General features: G+C 44.3%; 1 protein-coding gene across 1 annotated transcript in view; it reads left to right on the forward strand.

Moving 5' to 3' along the window:
• The first annotated feature begins 6,709 nt into the window (after positions 1-6,709).
• The window catches only part of LNX2 (ligand of numb-protein X 2), a 217,254-nt gene continuing 211,236 nt past the window's right edge, over positions 6,710-12,727 (forward strand). The window contains exon 1 of the mRNA XM_069759035.1: positions 6,710-6,916. The gene's annotated coding sequence lies outside the window, so the exon portion shown is untranslated. The remainder of the gene's footprint in view (positions 6,917-12,727) is intronic.

Here is a 12,727-nt window from a genome sequence, read left to right on the forward strand (position 1 = left end):
GCGCAGAATTTGCTGAATTTCTTTTGGAGGGTGAGGAGCCATTTCGCTTTTCTAGAGCCTTCCTACTACCAATAACATTGAAGTCCCCTATATTTCCGTTAACAAATAACGGACCTGAGTGGGGACTTGCTTTTTTAGTGGATTGAGTTGAAGCTTTTATTGGCAACATTTTATATAACATTTGTAATTGCATTTATCCGGCACTCTACATTGAGCACTTACTTTGGGGTTTCTATCTAAATGGCTGATTGACGTGATTTAGATGAAACCCCCGAAGGATCCATTTACTCTAATGAGACAGCAGAGTTACTTTGGACTCAGTCTGGCCTCTCTTCAGCCGGGTCCTTTTCAGAAGTGCACAAAACTGGTTACCTGCACTTTTATACAGGCCCGTTTCACACATCAGTTTTTTTCTGTCAGTCACAATCTGTTGGATCGACAGATTGTGAAAAACTGATGCAACGGATTCGTTGTTTTGACAGATCCGGCTAAATAAATTGGAGAATGCTCAGTTTAAAAAAACAACGGAATCCGTCACCGGATTCCATTATTTGATGGATCCGGCGCCCATAGGCTTCCATTCGAGCAAACGACGGACGGCGACGGATCGCTGTCCGTTTTTTCGACGTACACAAAAAACGTTACTTTTTCCGTTGTCTCTGGCCGCCAGACAAACAATTTTCGATGGATCTGACGAACGACGAATGAAATGTGAGGCTATCCGTCGCTAATACAAGTCTATGAGAAAAAAATGGATCTGGCGGCATCAGTCGCCGGATTCGTTTTTTTTCAAAATTCGACGGATTGCGACTGATAGCAAAAACTGATGTGTGAAAGGGGCCTTAAAAGATGGACACCACCGGATCACAGGCCAGAGAGGGTCAACAGTGCCTCCATCTGCCTCATTATAGTGAATCTTCCGCCGGGGGTTCTGTCTGAATCACGCATTTCAGAGATTTACACGGAAACCATGGTGTAAGCGCTCAACGATCGCGCATGCACAGCCCCTGAGCGTTCAAAATCACCTGGACGTATCACTACGTTCTAGGACAGCAAGTACCAGGCCACATGGATGTATTGAATACATTTAAGGTCGGAAAGGGGCTAATGAGCACACCAAAAATTTTCATGGTATTTATTCTATATGTCATATGGAGACTTTAATAATAAAATATTAATACATTATATCATATGTGCTCCAAAATGGTGTCATTAAAAATACCTTGAATTAAAAAAAATAGCTTCCCAATATGATAGGTTAAAGATAATCTGTAAGCAGGTTTTTCTATGTAATAGGACAGCACCATGATGTAGAGGGAGAGACCCTGATTCCAGTGATGGGTCACTTAGTTTACTGAGTGCAGCAGTTATGATAGTCACAGTTTGCTGTTAGCAGAGCCCAGTTGTTGAGCTTTATGTGCACATTGTATAGTGATTGAAAGCTGCTAATCAGTGGTGGGGTGTAATTGTGCCACCCTTAAGGCCATGTTCACACCATCCTTTTTTTAATGCGGAATCGCCGCGATTTTCCCGCTGCGGGTCCGCAGCTGTTTTCCATGCAGGGTACATTACAATGTACCCTATGGAAAACAGGAACTGCTGTGCCCACATTGCGGAAAATCGCGAAAAAAGCCGCGCTGAATAGCCGCGGTAAAAAAGAAGTACCATGTCACTTCTTTTTGCGGAACTGCAGCGGTTCTGCAACCATAGACCTCCATTGTGAGGTCAAACCTGCAGTAAAACCCGCAGATGAAAAAAATATCTGCGGGTTTTCTGCGGTTTGTGGTGCAGAACCGCTGCAGTGTGGCTGCCCCCCTGTGCCCCAATCCCACCCCACCATGCTCCGATGCCACCCCCCCATGCTCCGATGCCCCCCCCTGTGCCCTCATCTCCCCCCCTTATACTTACCCGGCCTCCCGGTGTCCGTCCGGCCGTCTTCTCCCTGGGCGCCGCCATCTTGCAAAATGGCGGGCGCATGCGCAGTGCGCCCGCCGAATCTGCCGGCCGGCAGATTTGTTCCAAAGTGCATTTTGATCACTGAGATAGGTTATATCTCAGTGATCAAAATAAAAAAAATAGTAAATGACCCCCCCCCCCCTTTGTCACCCCCATAGGTAGGGACAATAAAAAAATAAAGAATTTTTTTTTTCCACTAAGGTTAGAATAGGGGTAGGGGTAGGGGTAGGGTTAGGGGTAGAGTTAGGGGTAGGGTTAGGGTATTTTCAGCCATTTTAACCCTAAAAAACTTCCTAGAAAACACAGACTCTGCATAGAAAACTGCATAAAAAAACGCACTAAAAAACGCATCAAAAAACGCACCAAAAAAGCACCAAAAAAAGGACCTGCGTTTTCTGCCAAGAGCTGCGGTTTTTAGTGCAGAAAAAACAGCAGGGAAATCAGGAACGTGTGAACATGGCCTAACATGTTACGTTGTCCTGTAATGATAATCTCCTGCTGATTAAACACTGTATTAAAACAGTTAAACGCAGCCCAGTAAGTGACATATTGCTGTAATCAGGGACTCTGCCCCTACATCATGCTGCTACCCGAATAAATAGCAAAAAGCCGCTGACCGATTCCCTTTAAGCATTGGTTTTCTTTTTCCCTAATTTAGAGCCCCAATGCTCTGTTATCTACGTATTTGCTTTCCCCACAGTCATTCCTGTTCTAGGGTTCTGATGTATTTACATTAAGACATGGATCCTATTCAGATCAGTGGATACTGTATAGAAAGACTGTAAAATTAAGGATCACAACAATTTTACATTTAGTCTCCCATCATATCTGACATGTTATCAGGGTGTGATTGGTGTTTAGCCTTTGCGACCCCTTCAGTCTCAAGCCGTGGTCATCAGTGGCCAGGGGAAGTGAGTTTAGTGGCTTTCTTTTCAATACATTTAACTGTATGAAAGAAGCCTGAAAATCCATATTTGGTCCAAATATGCCACTGTGAAATAGGCTACGCTGTTAAACTCCGAGCATGTCTTATTCTTATCTGTTTCTGTATGGAAAAAGGTGGGGAAAACAGAAGGCACGTGTTTTACATCAATGTTTCATCCGTTTGTAACTGATCCACTTCTGAGACTAAATGGAAGGAAATGTCAGAAATTTTTTTTATCTTCTTCAGTTTTTAAAAACGGTTCATTAAAAATCGAGGCAGCACAGATGTAAAATGTGCGATACATGAGAAAAAAGCGATTTCATTTTGATAGATATAAAAATGAAGTGGATGTGTGAATGTAGCCTAAGGCCGGGTTCACGCAGGTCCATACGTAGACCGCAATGCTTAGACTGATCCATTAGAGTCTCTCCTGACCCGTACGAACAGCCTCATAGGCATATATAAGGCTGTAAGTTGGGTCAGAAGTCCTGAGGTCTGTCAAAGGACCGGATACAGTCTTCTTATGACAGATTATCACCTGAACCTCAAATATCCTGCAGGCTAATTATCAAGTATCTCCATATCGGATGGAAAACAGTTTCTGTACTAAAGGGGTGGTCTGATGTCAAAGTAATCTTCATCCTAAATCCATATCTATTTAGTGCAATAATCTAAACTATTTTCTAATATACTTGCGTTAAAGATTTTCCAAACTACATTATCTAACTGCTTTTTTTATTTTCTCCCTACTTCTTTCTTGATGATGCTTCATTTGAGAATGCTGCAGACCCTGCCCCTTCCTAAAATTAAGCATCATCAGTTACACTCATTTCAGGGGCTGAGCTAGTCCCTGCTTTTGCGCTCTCTGTCGCCAGTTCAGATCAGCACTAATGAGCCAGCACCAGAATGGTGTCAGAATACCAGGCATGCATAGACTCCGTGGCATAACGACTGTGGACACACATCCAGCTGAAGTGTATTTCACCGTGCAGACCTCATTGGTCCATGCGCCCCAATGCACTCTGCTGGCCGAGCAGAGGTCAGCAGCTGACGTCGGCATGCACGTGATCTGGGGCGCATGGCAGTGACGTCATGCACTCCCGTCGCACGCAGAAGTCAGCTGCCGGCTCACAAGAGGACGAGCGCGGCGGGGGAGCGAAGGGAAGGTGAGTATGGGAGTGCATTATACCTTATAGATGACTATGGGGGTGCATTTTACTTTATAGATTAATATGGGGGTGCATTATACCATATGGACAACTATGGGCTGTGCATTATATTTTATGGAGGACTATCAGATGTGCATTGAACTACATGGAGGACTATGGGCTGTAAATTACACTATATGAAGGACTATGGGTTGTGCAGTATATTGTATGTATGGCTATGGAATGTGCATTATTCTATATGGAGGACTATGGACTGTACACTATACTATATAGAGGACTATGGGTTGTGCATGATACTATATAGAGGACTATGGGGGGTGCATTATACTATATGGAGGACTATGGGTTGTGCAGTATACTATATTGAGGACTATGGAGCGTGCATTATACTATATGGAGGACTATGGGTTGTGCATTATACTATATGGAGCACTATGGACTGTTCATTACACTATATGGAGGGCTATGTGTTGTGCATTATACTACATGGACGACTATAGGTTTTGCAGTATACTATATGAAGGACTATGGGTTATGTAGTATACTATACTGAGGGCTATGGGCTGTGCATTATACTATATAGAGGACTATGTCGGGTGCATTATACTATATGGAGGAATATGGGTTGTGCATTATACTATACTGAGGACTACGGGCTGTGCATTATACTATATAGAGGACTATAGGTTGTGCATTATACTATATAGAGGACTATGCCGGGTGCATTATACTATATGGAGGACTATGGGTTGTGCATTATACTATACTGAGGACTATGGGCTGTGCATTATACTATATAGAGGACTATAGGTTGTGCATTATACTATATAGAGGATTATGCAGGGTGCGTTATACTATATGGAGGACTATGGGCAGTGCATTATACTATACTGAGGACTATGGGCTGTGCATTATACTATATAGAGGACTACAGGTTTTGCATTATACTATATAGAGGACTATGTGGGGTGCAGTATACTATATGGAGGACTGGGTTGTGTAGTATACTATACTGAGGACTATGGGGAGGCATTATACTATATGGCGGACTGTGAGGCGTGCATTATACTTTTGCTATGGGGACCCATGACTTCTATGTACGCCCCTGGTGAGTATAGTGCATTATTTTTTTCTATACATTAAAGAACAGTGGCATAATGGGGGACATATAGCAGGATGGGAGATATATAGATCAGGATATTTTTTAAATGTATTCAGGATGGCGGAGCCCAGTCCAAATTTTGCATTGGGGCCCATCAGACTTTAGGTACACAACTACATAGACTAGTGATGTCCATTGCGGTGGTGGCACTGGTCTCTACCTGCTGGTATTATGACACCGCTCTGGTGCTGGTCGTTAGTGCTGATCTGAGCCGGCAACAGTGCACAGAGCAAATCTTACCTTGACTAGCTCAGCTCCTGAAATGAGCGTCACTGTGACCGCAGACTCTTCCCCCTGATGACACTTCGCTTGAGTAGGCACTGGAATTCTCAGACTAGGCATCATTAAAAAGTAAGTAGGAAAAAATAGAAAAGCAGTTAGTGTAATTAGGGAAGGTTAAGGAATTTTTTAATGCAAAGGTATTAGAAAATAATTTAGATGATGGCACTAGATAGATAGGGATTTAGAATGAAAATTACTTTGCCTTCGGACCACCCCTTTAAATGTCTGGACTGCTAGGTGGTAGGAGAGAGACTGTAAACTTTAGTAGGATAGCTTTCAAAGGTTGGTGCCAGGATGTGTTGGCAGGGACAGACATTAGAGTGTACGGTTGTAGCCCCCTGCGTCACAATATTATGAAATTAATTACACACGTTCGATCCATTTTTCGTATGCATTGACATTTTATATCTACGATCTATTGATTAAAACATACACTTATGTAATTTGCCTGCTCTTCAGATAGCTTCCCCCACCAGTAATGTAACGGTCATGCATGTCTGAGTGTACATTCGGGGGGGGGAAATCAATTTCATTATAAAGCTCGGTGCCAGACACCAAACTATTTATTTCTTTCTTTTTACCGATGATGGAAATGTTACCACTGAATCTGCATTGAATGCAATGAATTGTAACAATGACACGTGTCTTATTTCCAGGTGGACACAAAATCATCTTTCCTTTTCCTGCTACGTAAGGAATTAGCGATTCTTGCAGATCACATATAACGTTCCAGGTTTGTTTCAGACCATTTATTGTTTTTGTTGATTTCTGAATTGTAAAGCGCTGCAGAACATGTTGGTGATATATATATTAATAGATTAAAAAAAAAATATATTTATTAGTAATTATTCCAGCCAGTAAATTAATCCGCTGACTATATTTAACAGATGCTAATGTAAGGGTCCTCTCCCCTCTGTATCAGTCTGTTATTATTAGTTTGTTTACTGTAAGTGATATTTGTATTTTGATAGAACCCAATGGAATCAATGGTGCTATATAAACAAATAATAATAATAAATACTAATCCGAACTCCAGAGGTAAGTACTCTGATCCCTACCTGTCACTTGCTTTTTACCAGGCTACAGCAACTGCATGAGCAATCTCATACTCCCTTCTCAAAGCCTATTGGTCCAGAGCGACTGTCACTCAAGGACACCACAGGCTTTCTATAGTAGGATGGGGTGGGTTTTTCGGTTTCCTGGGTAACCATAGTCTGGGTTGAGCTGCAGCGGAGCCTTGGCAGGAGTGTGTCAGCAGCAGCAGCAGCAGCAATAGGCGAAGGAGGAGGGAGGGGGCACTCTGACCGTCACCTCTCCCACTCAGGCATATTGGGCGACCAGGACTATTCTGTGTATCTGACACATGTATGTGCTGCCAGCGCCACCCTGGCTTGTTGCCTAGGGGGATATCACAGACAGGGGGTGAGTTAACTTCTTTATTTCTAAGGGTGGGGGGAGGAGAGAGGGGTAAGGGGGTCTCCAGCTCATTGATGCATGATGTGTGGGGGTGTGTATTATGAGCTCTGACATTGGGCAGGGCTGCCTACATACTGTCAGATGGCGCTTCCTTTGTTTTGCACATATTCTATAAATTCTGCACAATCGCCAATAACGTCCATTCTCCAATATCGACTTTGAGCGAACTTTCATTGGGTGACAAGTGGAAATGATATTCCGTAAATTCGTTTCCTTGGCGCAGTGGGAAAGTTGAGTATTGCGCTGGGAAAGCGTAGTCTAGGGGAAGATGTATGGGAAATTGTGATTTGGAAAAACCTGCAACATATGCAAAATGCATCTTTTTTTTTTTTTTCCGAGTATGTAAAGTATCCAGCTGATTGCACATGATGGACATAACCGACGTGTCGCACACACACCGATTTAGGGTTCATATGACCATAGGGATCCTTGGAACCGTTCATGTAGTACCAGAGCGGTCCGTGTCTCCGGTTGGTATTCTGGAACCAGTGATGCCTAATTGAATTCTTTTGTTGTGGTCTCCTGGCAGTATGGCCAGCGTCCCCTCTGATGCAATGGGTACCTGCAACTCCTTTGCTTGCTCTGTGAGCATCGTTGGCTTGGCTCTATAAATGACATGATAATTACACATCCTAATACAGATGTGTTGATTAAAAAAAAAAATAAAATTCTGTAGTAGGCGGCATTGGATCTCCCCAAGCCTCTGCAGGATGTTGCACAGCTAGGGGGCAGAGAAGGGGTTAAATCCACCCCGTCCCATGTGTGAAAATCATGGAAAGGATCCACTTTCTCCCGTGGGTATATTTGCTGTAAGATGAGATGTGTCAGCTGTTGATCTTTGGGTGCTGGCGAGTTGCTGGCAGCATTGATTACAGAGGTGTGTGCCCCGCTGCAGATCAGGAGGAAGCCTGCTGCCAAAACATAGCCGACTTATGGAAACATTTACCTTGGCTGACTCTGGGGCCAGAAGAAAACTTTAACTGCTGCATCGGCTGACAGCACCGTCATGATTAGGAGCCTACTTCCATGTATGCTGTCACCATATTGAGGACTTTAAACAGGTTGGCGGATTTTTAATGGCAGCATGTTATAAGATGAAAAGTTGTCACTCTCAGTGATACCCCTTCATCAGTCCATTTTTTTTCTTCCCTTGGGTGACCTCCCTGTAACATTTGATGAGCATGCAAACAATTGCGGCTGCCGTAAAGGCTTTGACGGTCGCACGACTGCTGCGTCCATAATGTCTCTTCTTGCACATCGATGTATTAGCTGTTGCCAGATGTCAAAATACAAAGTGCATGCGTTATTAAATAGATATGTTAGAGCTGGTAAGGCTGGCGTACTTACTCTGAAAAATTATTTTTCTATGGATACTTGATAAATACACCAGGCTTATCAGGTCCAAGACACTTATATAAAAGTGGATGCAGTTTGTAGTGTTGAATTCCATTTAAAGGGGATCTACAGATGTGTAAGTGTGAGTAAATACTTTCGTTATTAATGGAGCTTTCTCCTGAAAAGAAATGATCTTCAGTGCTGGGACCCTCTCTGATCGTCAGAATGGGGCACTTTTATCCCGCTAGAATTGGGACATATGTTCAACCGGCGCTGTATTCGTTCTCTATGGGGATTGTTGAATAAAGCTGGGCACAGCGTTCCTGCATTTCCATAGAGAATTAATGGAGAGGTAGTCGGGCACGTGCGCTCCATTCTAACAGGGATAAAAGGGCCCCAATGTGCCAATCGGTGGAGATCCCAATGGTCAGACCATCACCGATCTATCATTTTCCACTGTGGATAGGTGATAACGTCTTTCTCCCCAGACAACCCCTTTAATGAAACGACAATCCTGGAGAATCTTTTCTCATAACTCATTGCTTTGTGCCATTCCTTAGTTATTCATTTTAGAAATTTGGGAAGAAATTGATTGTTGGGTCTTGCTATTTTTCTTGCCAAAGGGCCGTGTCTCTACAGAGTCGGATACTCTTAGCACTAAGGCTACTTTCACACTAGCGTCGGAATTCGGCCCGTCGCATTGCGTCGGGCCGAGATTCCGATGCTAGCGTTGTTAGCGCCGCACAACGGGTGCAGCGGATGCATTCTCCGGCGCATCCGCTGCCCCATTGTGAGGTGCGGGGAGGTGGGGGCGGAGTTCCGGCAGCGCATGCGCGGTCGGAAAAAGCGGTCCGTCTGGAGCAAAAAACGTTACATTTAACGTTTTTTGCTCCCGGCGGTCCGCCACAACACGGCGCAACCGTTGCACGACGGTTGCGATGTGTGTTAATACGTCGCAATGCATCGGTAATGTTACTTTATGGGGCAAAAACGCATCCTGCAAACAACTTTGCAGGATGCGTTTTTTCCCCTAAACGATGCATTGCGACGTATTAAAAAAAAACGCCAGTGTGAAAGTACCCTAATTGGGCAGAGTCAGATTGTGTAGGGAGACGCCCCCGACTAGTAACACCCAGTTGTCAATTTGTCAATTTGTTAATAAACCTCTAAGAGGGATAACGGAGGAATAACAAGATAACAGGAGCGGTTCATTAAGTCCGCCTACCGTTGCACATCACTGGAGGTTTTGCCTTCTCCCCATCAGTCGAAATGAAGCCACTCTAAATGATAGTCACACAAGTGTCTGTCTCCTACTCTCTAATAGTAATATCCACCTTGGCTTCCCCATTAGTCATCGCAGTACATCCATAGAGCAAAAAGACTTCCCTGGTGGTCACAGCAGACCCTCCCACACACACACACTTTTCCAGTAGTCAAAGCAGCCCTCCATTCACTTCTTTAGTAGTTACAGCAGACCCCCCATCCACTAAATTATCCGTCATAGCAGTCCCCTCTGCTTCCCTAGTAGTCACAGCAACCTCCTATTACTTTTCTCCCTAGTAGTCACATCGAACCCCCAGATCTTTAGTAGTCCTAACAGTCTCCTCTGCTTCTCTTGTAGTCACAGAAACCTTATTTTACGTTTCTCCTTAGTAGTCCCATCAGACCTCCACTTCCTCAGTTGTTGTTGCAGTTTCCTCTGCTTCCCCAGAAATCACAGCAACCTCATATTATATTTCTCCCTAGCAGTCAAATCAAACCCTCACTTCCTTACTAGTCGTAGGCTTAGCAGTCTCCTCCGCTTCCTTTATAGTCACAGAAACCTCATATTCCTTTTCTTCCTAATAGTCACATCAGACCTCCACTTCCACAGTAGTTATAGCAGTTTCCTCTGCTTCCCTAGTAGTCACAGCAATCTCATATTCCTTTTTCCCTAGCAGTCACAGCAGATAAATAGTCAGAGAAGTATGCACACCAAGCCCTATTCCTGTTCTACCACAAAATCTATCATTTCCGTTTGGAGGGTATCTATGTGCCCATAGTTTATAGATTTGCATTGGGGTGCCATTTTTGCTTTTATACCTGACCGTCACACATTTCACCTGACATCACTCTTTTAATGGACTCTCAGTGATCGTTTTGACAAATGCTTTTTGAGTCTCCTTTAGCCGATCCAGCTCCAGATAATGCTCTGTTGCGTGCGCTTGGAGGATGCTACAGCTTCAATCGGAGCATTTCATGTTTCCTCCATAGCTACACAGACCAGTGTATGGACCAGACCAGTGTATGGACCAGACCAGTGTATGGACCAGACCAGTGTATGGACCAGACCAGTGTATGGACCAGACCAGTGTATGGACCAGACCAGTCTGTGTACCAGACCAGTTTATGGACCAGACCAGTTTATGGACCTGGCCAGTTTATGGACCTGACTAGTTGGTGGATCTGACCAGTCTGTGGTCCTGACCAGTCTATGGACCTGACCAGGCTATGGACCTGACCAGTCTGTGTTCCTGACCAGTCTATGGACCTGACCGGTCCTTGACGATGACCCTATGTCACACTTAATGTGATCGGTAGAGGAACTGTAGCCTCAATTCCCCCACTCGTCGTGCCAAAGTGGCCTTCTGAGAAGCCCCTCCATTTCTCTCCTTAGCAACAAAGCTTCAGCCACTAAGACCAGAACCAGCGCAATCTGGGACATCTCCTCCGATTCACACACCTTCTCAGTGCTGATACCAAGCGGGGGTTTTGTCAGAGTGAGAGAACAGCTGCACGGATCCTGTAACTCAAGCATTTTTTTTCTTTACACGTTTCTTCTACATCTCCCACGATATTATGTGTCGGAGAAGCTGCAACTGAGTCACTTCTATATTTGCTTTATATTTGATCAGTAGAGTATAGGAAACGCCAAGATTCCAATAATGGGTATGAACATGTCAATAGAAATGTATCAAACCTAAAAAAAATTTTTAATAATCTACACATTTTTGGGGACTTAAAAAAAATTTTTTTTAGTATTATTATGCAGCAACCATTTTGCTCTGATCATCATTTTAGAGATTTTCTGTACAGCAGTCACACGAACATTAGAAATCGACACGGAGACGTGTGCAGAGTGTTGTGGGCATGGGCTGTGATCTGTGCAGTGCTTACTGCGCAGGGAGAGGGGAGTCCACCACTCAGGCCACATTCACACATGCAGCATTTGGTCAGTATTTTACATCAGTATTTGTAAGCCAAAATCAGGAGTGGAATAATCAGAGGAAAAGTAATAGAAACATGTCACCACTTCTGTATTTCTCACCCACTCCTTTTTTTGGCTTAGGCTATGTTCACACGTTCCTGATTTCCCTCCTTTTTTTCAGGACTAAAAACCGCAGCTCTTGGCAGAAAACGCAGGTCCTTTTTTTGGTGCTTTTTTGGTGCTTTTTTGGTGCGTTTTTTGATGCGTTTTTTAGTGCGTTTTTTTATGCAGTTTTCTATGCAGAGTCTGTGTGTTTTCTAGGAAGTTTTTTAGGGTTAAAATGGCTGAAAATACCCTAACCCTACCCCTAACCCTACCCCTACCCCTAACCCTACCCCTAACCCTACCCCTACCCCTAACCCTACCCCTAACCCTATTCTAACCTTAGTGGGAAAAAAAAATTCTTAATTTTTTTATTGTCCCTACCTATGGGGGTGACAAAGGGGGGGGGGGGGGTCATTTACTATTTTTTTTATTTTGATCACTGAGATAGGTTATATCTCAGTGATCAAAATGCACTTTGGAACGAATCTGCCGGCCGGATGCGCCCGCCATTTTGCAAGATGGCGGCACCCAGGGAGAAGACGGACGGACGGACACCGGGAGGCCGGGTAAGTATAAGGGGGGGAGATGAGGGCACGGGGGGGCGTCGGAGCACGGGGGTGGCATCGGAGCATGGGGGGGTGGGATTGGGGCACGGGGGGGCAGCCACACTGCAGCGGTTCTGCACCACAAACCGCAGAAAACCCGCAGATATTTTTTTCATCTGCGGGTTTTACTGCGGGTTTGACCTCACAATGGAGGTCTATGGTTGCAGAACCGCTGCAGTTCCGCAAAAAGAAGTGACATGGTACTTCTTTTTTACCGCGGCTATTCAGCGCGGCTTTTTTCGCGATTTTCCGCAATTTGCGCACAGCAGTTCCTGTTTTCCATAGGGTACATTGTACTGTACCCTGCATGGAAAACAGCTGCGGACCCGCAGCGGGAAAAATCGCGGCGGTTCCGCATTAAAAAAAGGATGGTGTGAACATGGCCTTACACATACTGACGTGAAATACTCGCCTTATTGTCAGTGTCGGTTCTGTATTATCTGCCTCCAGTGACCTCTATGAGACAGTGACTTTATAATGATCTTTATAAAACAGGCAGTGTTGACCTAATATGATGCTGAGCGA

Source organism: Ranitomeya imitator, chromosome 3 (assembly GCF_032444005.1).
Source record: "Ranitomeya imitator isolate aRanImi1 chromosome 3, aRanImi1.pri, whole genome shotgun sequence".
Lineage (NCBI taxonomy): Eukaryota > Metazoa > Chordata > Amphibia > Anura > Dendrobatidae > Ranitomeya > Ranitomeya imitator.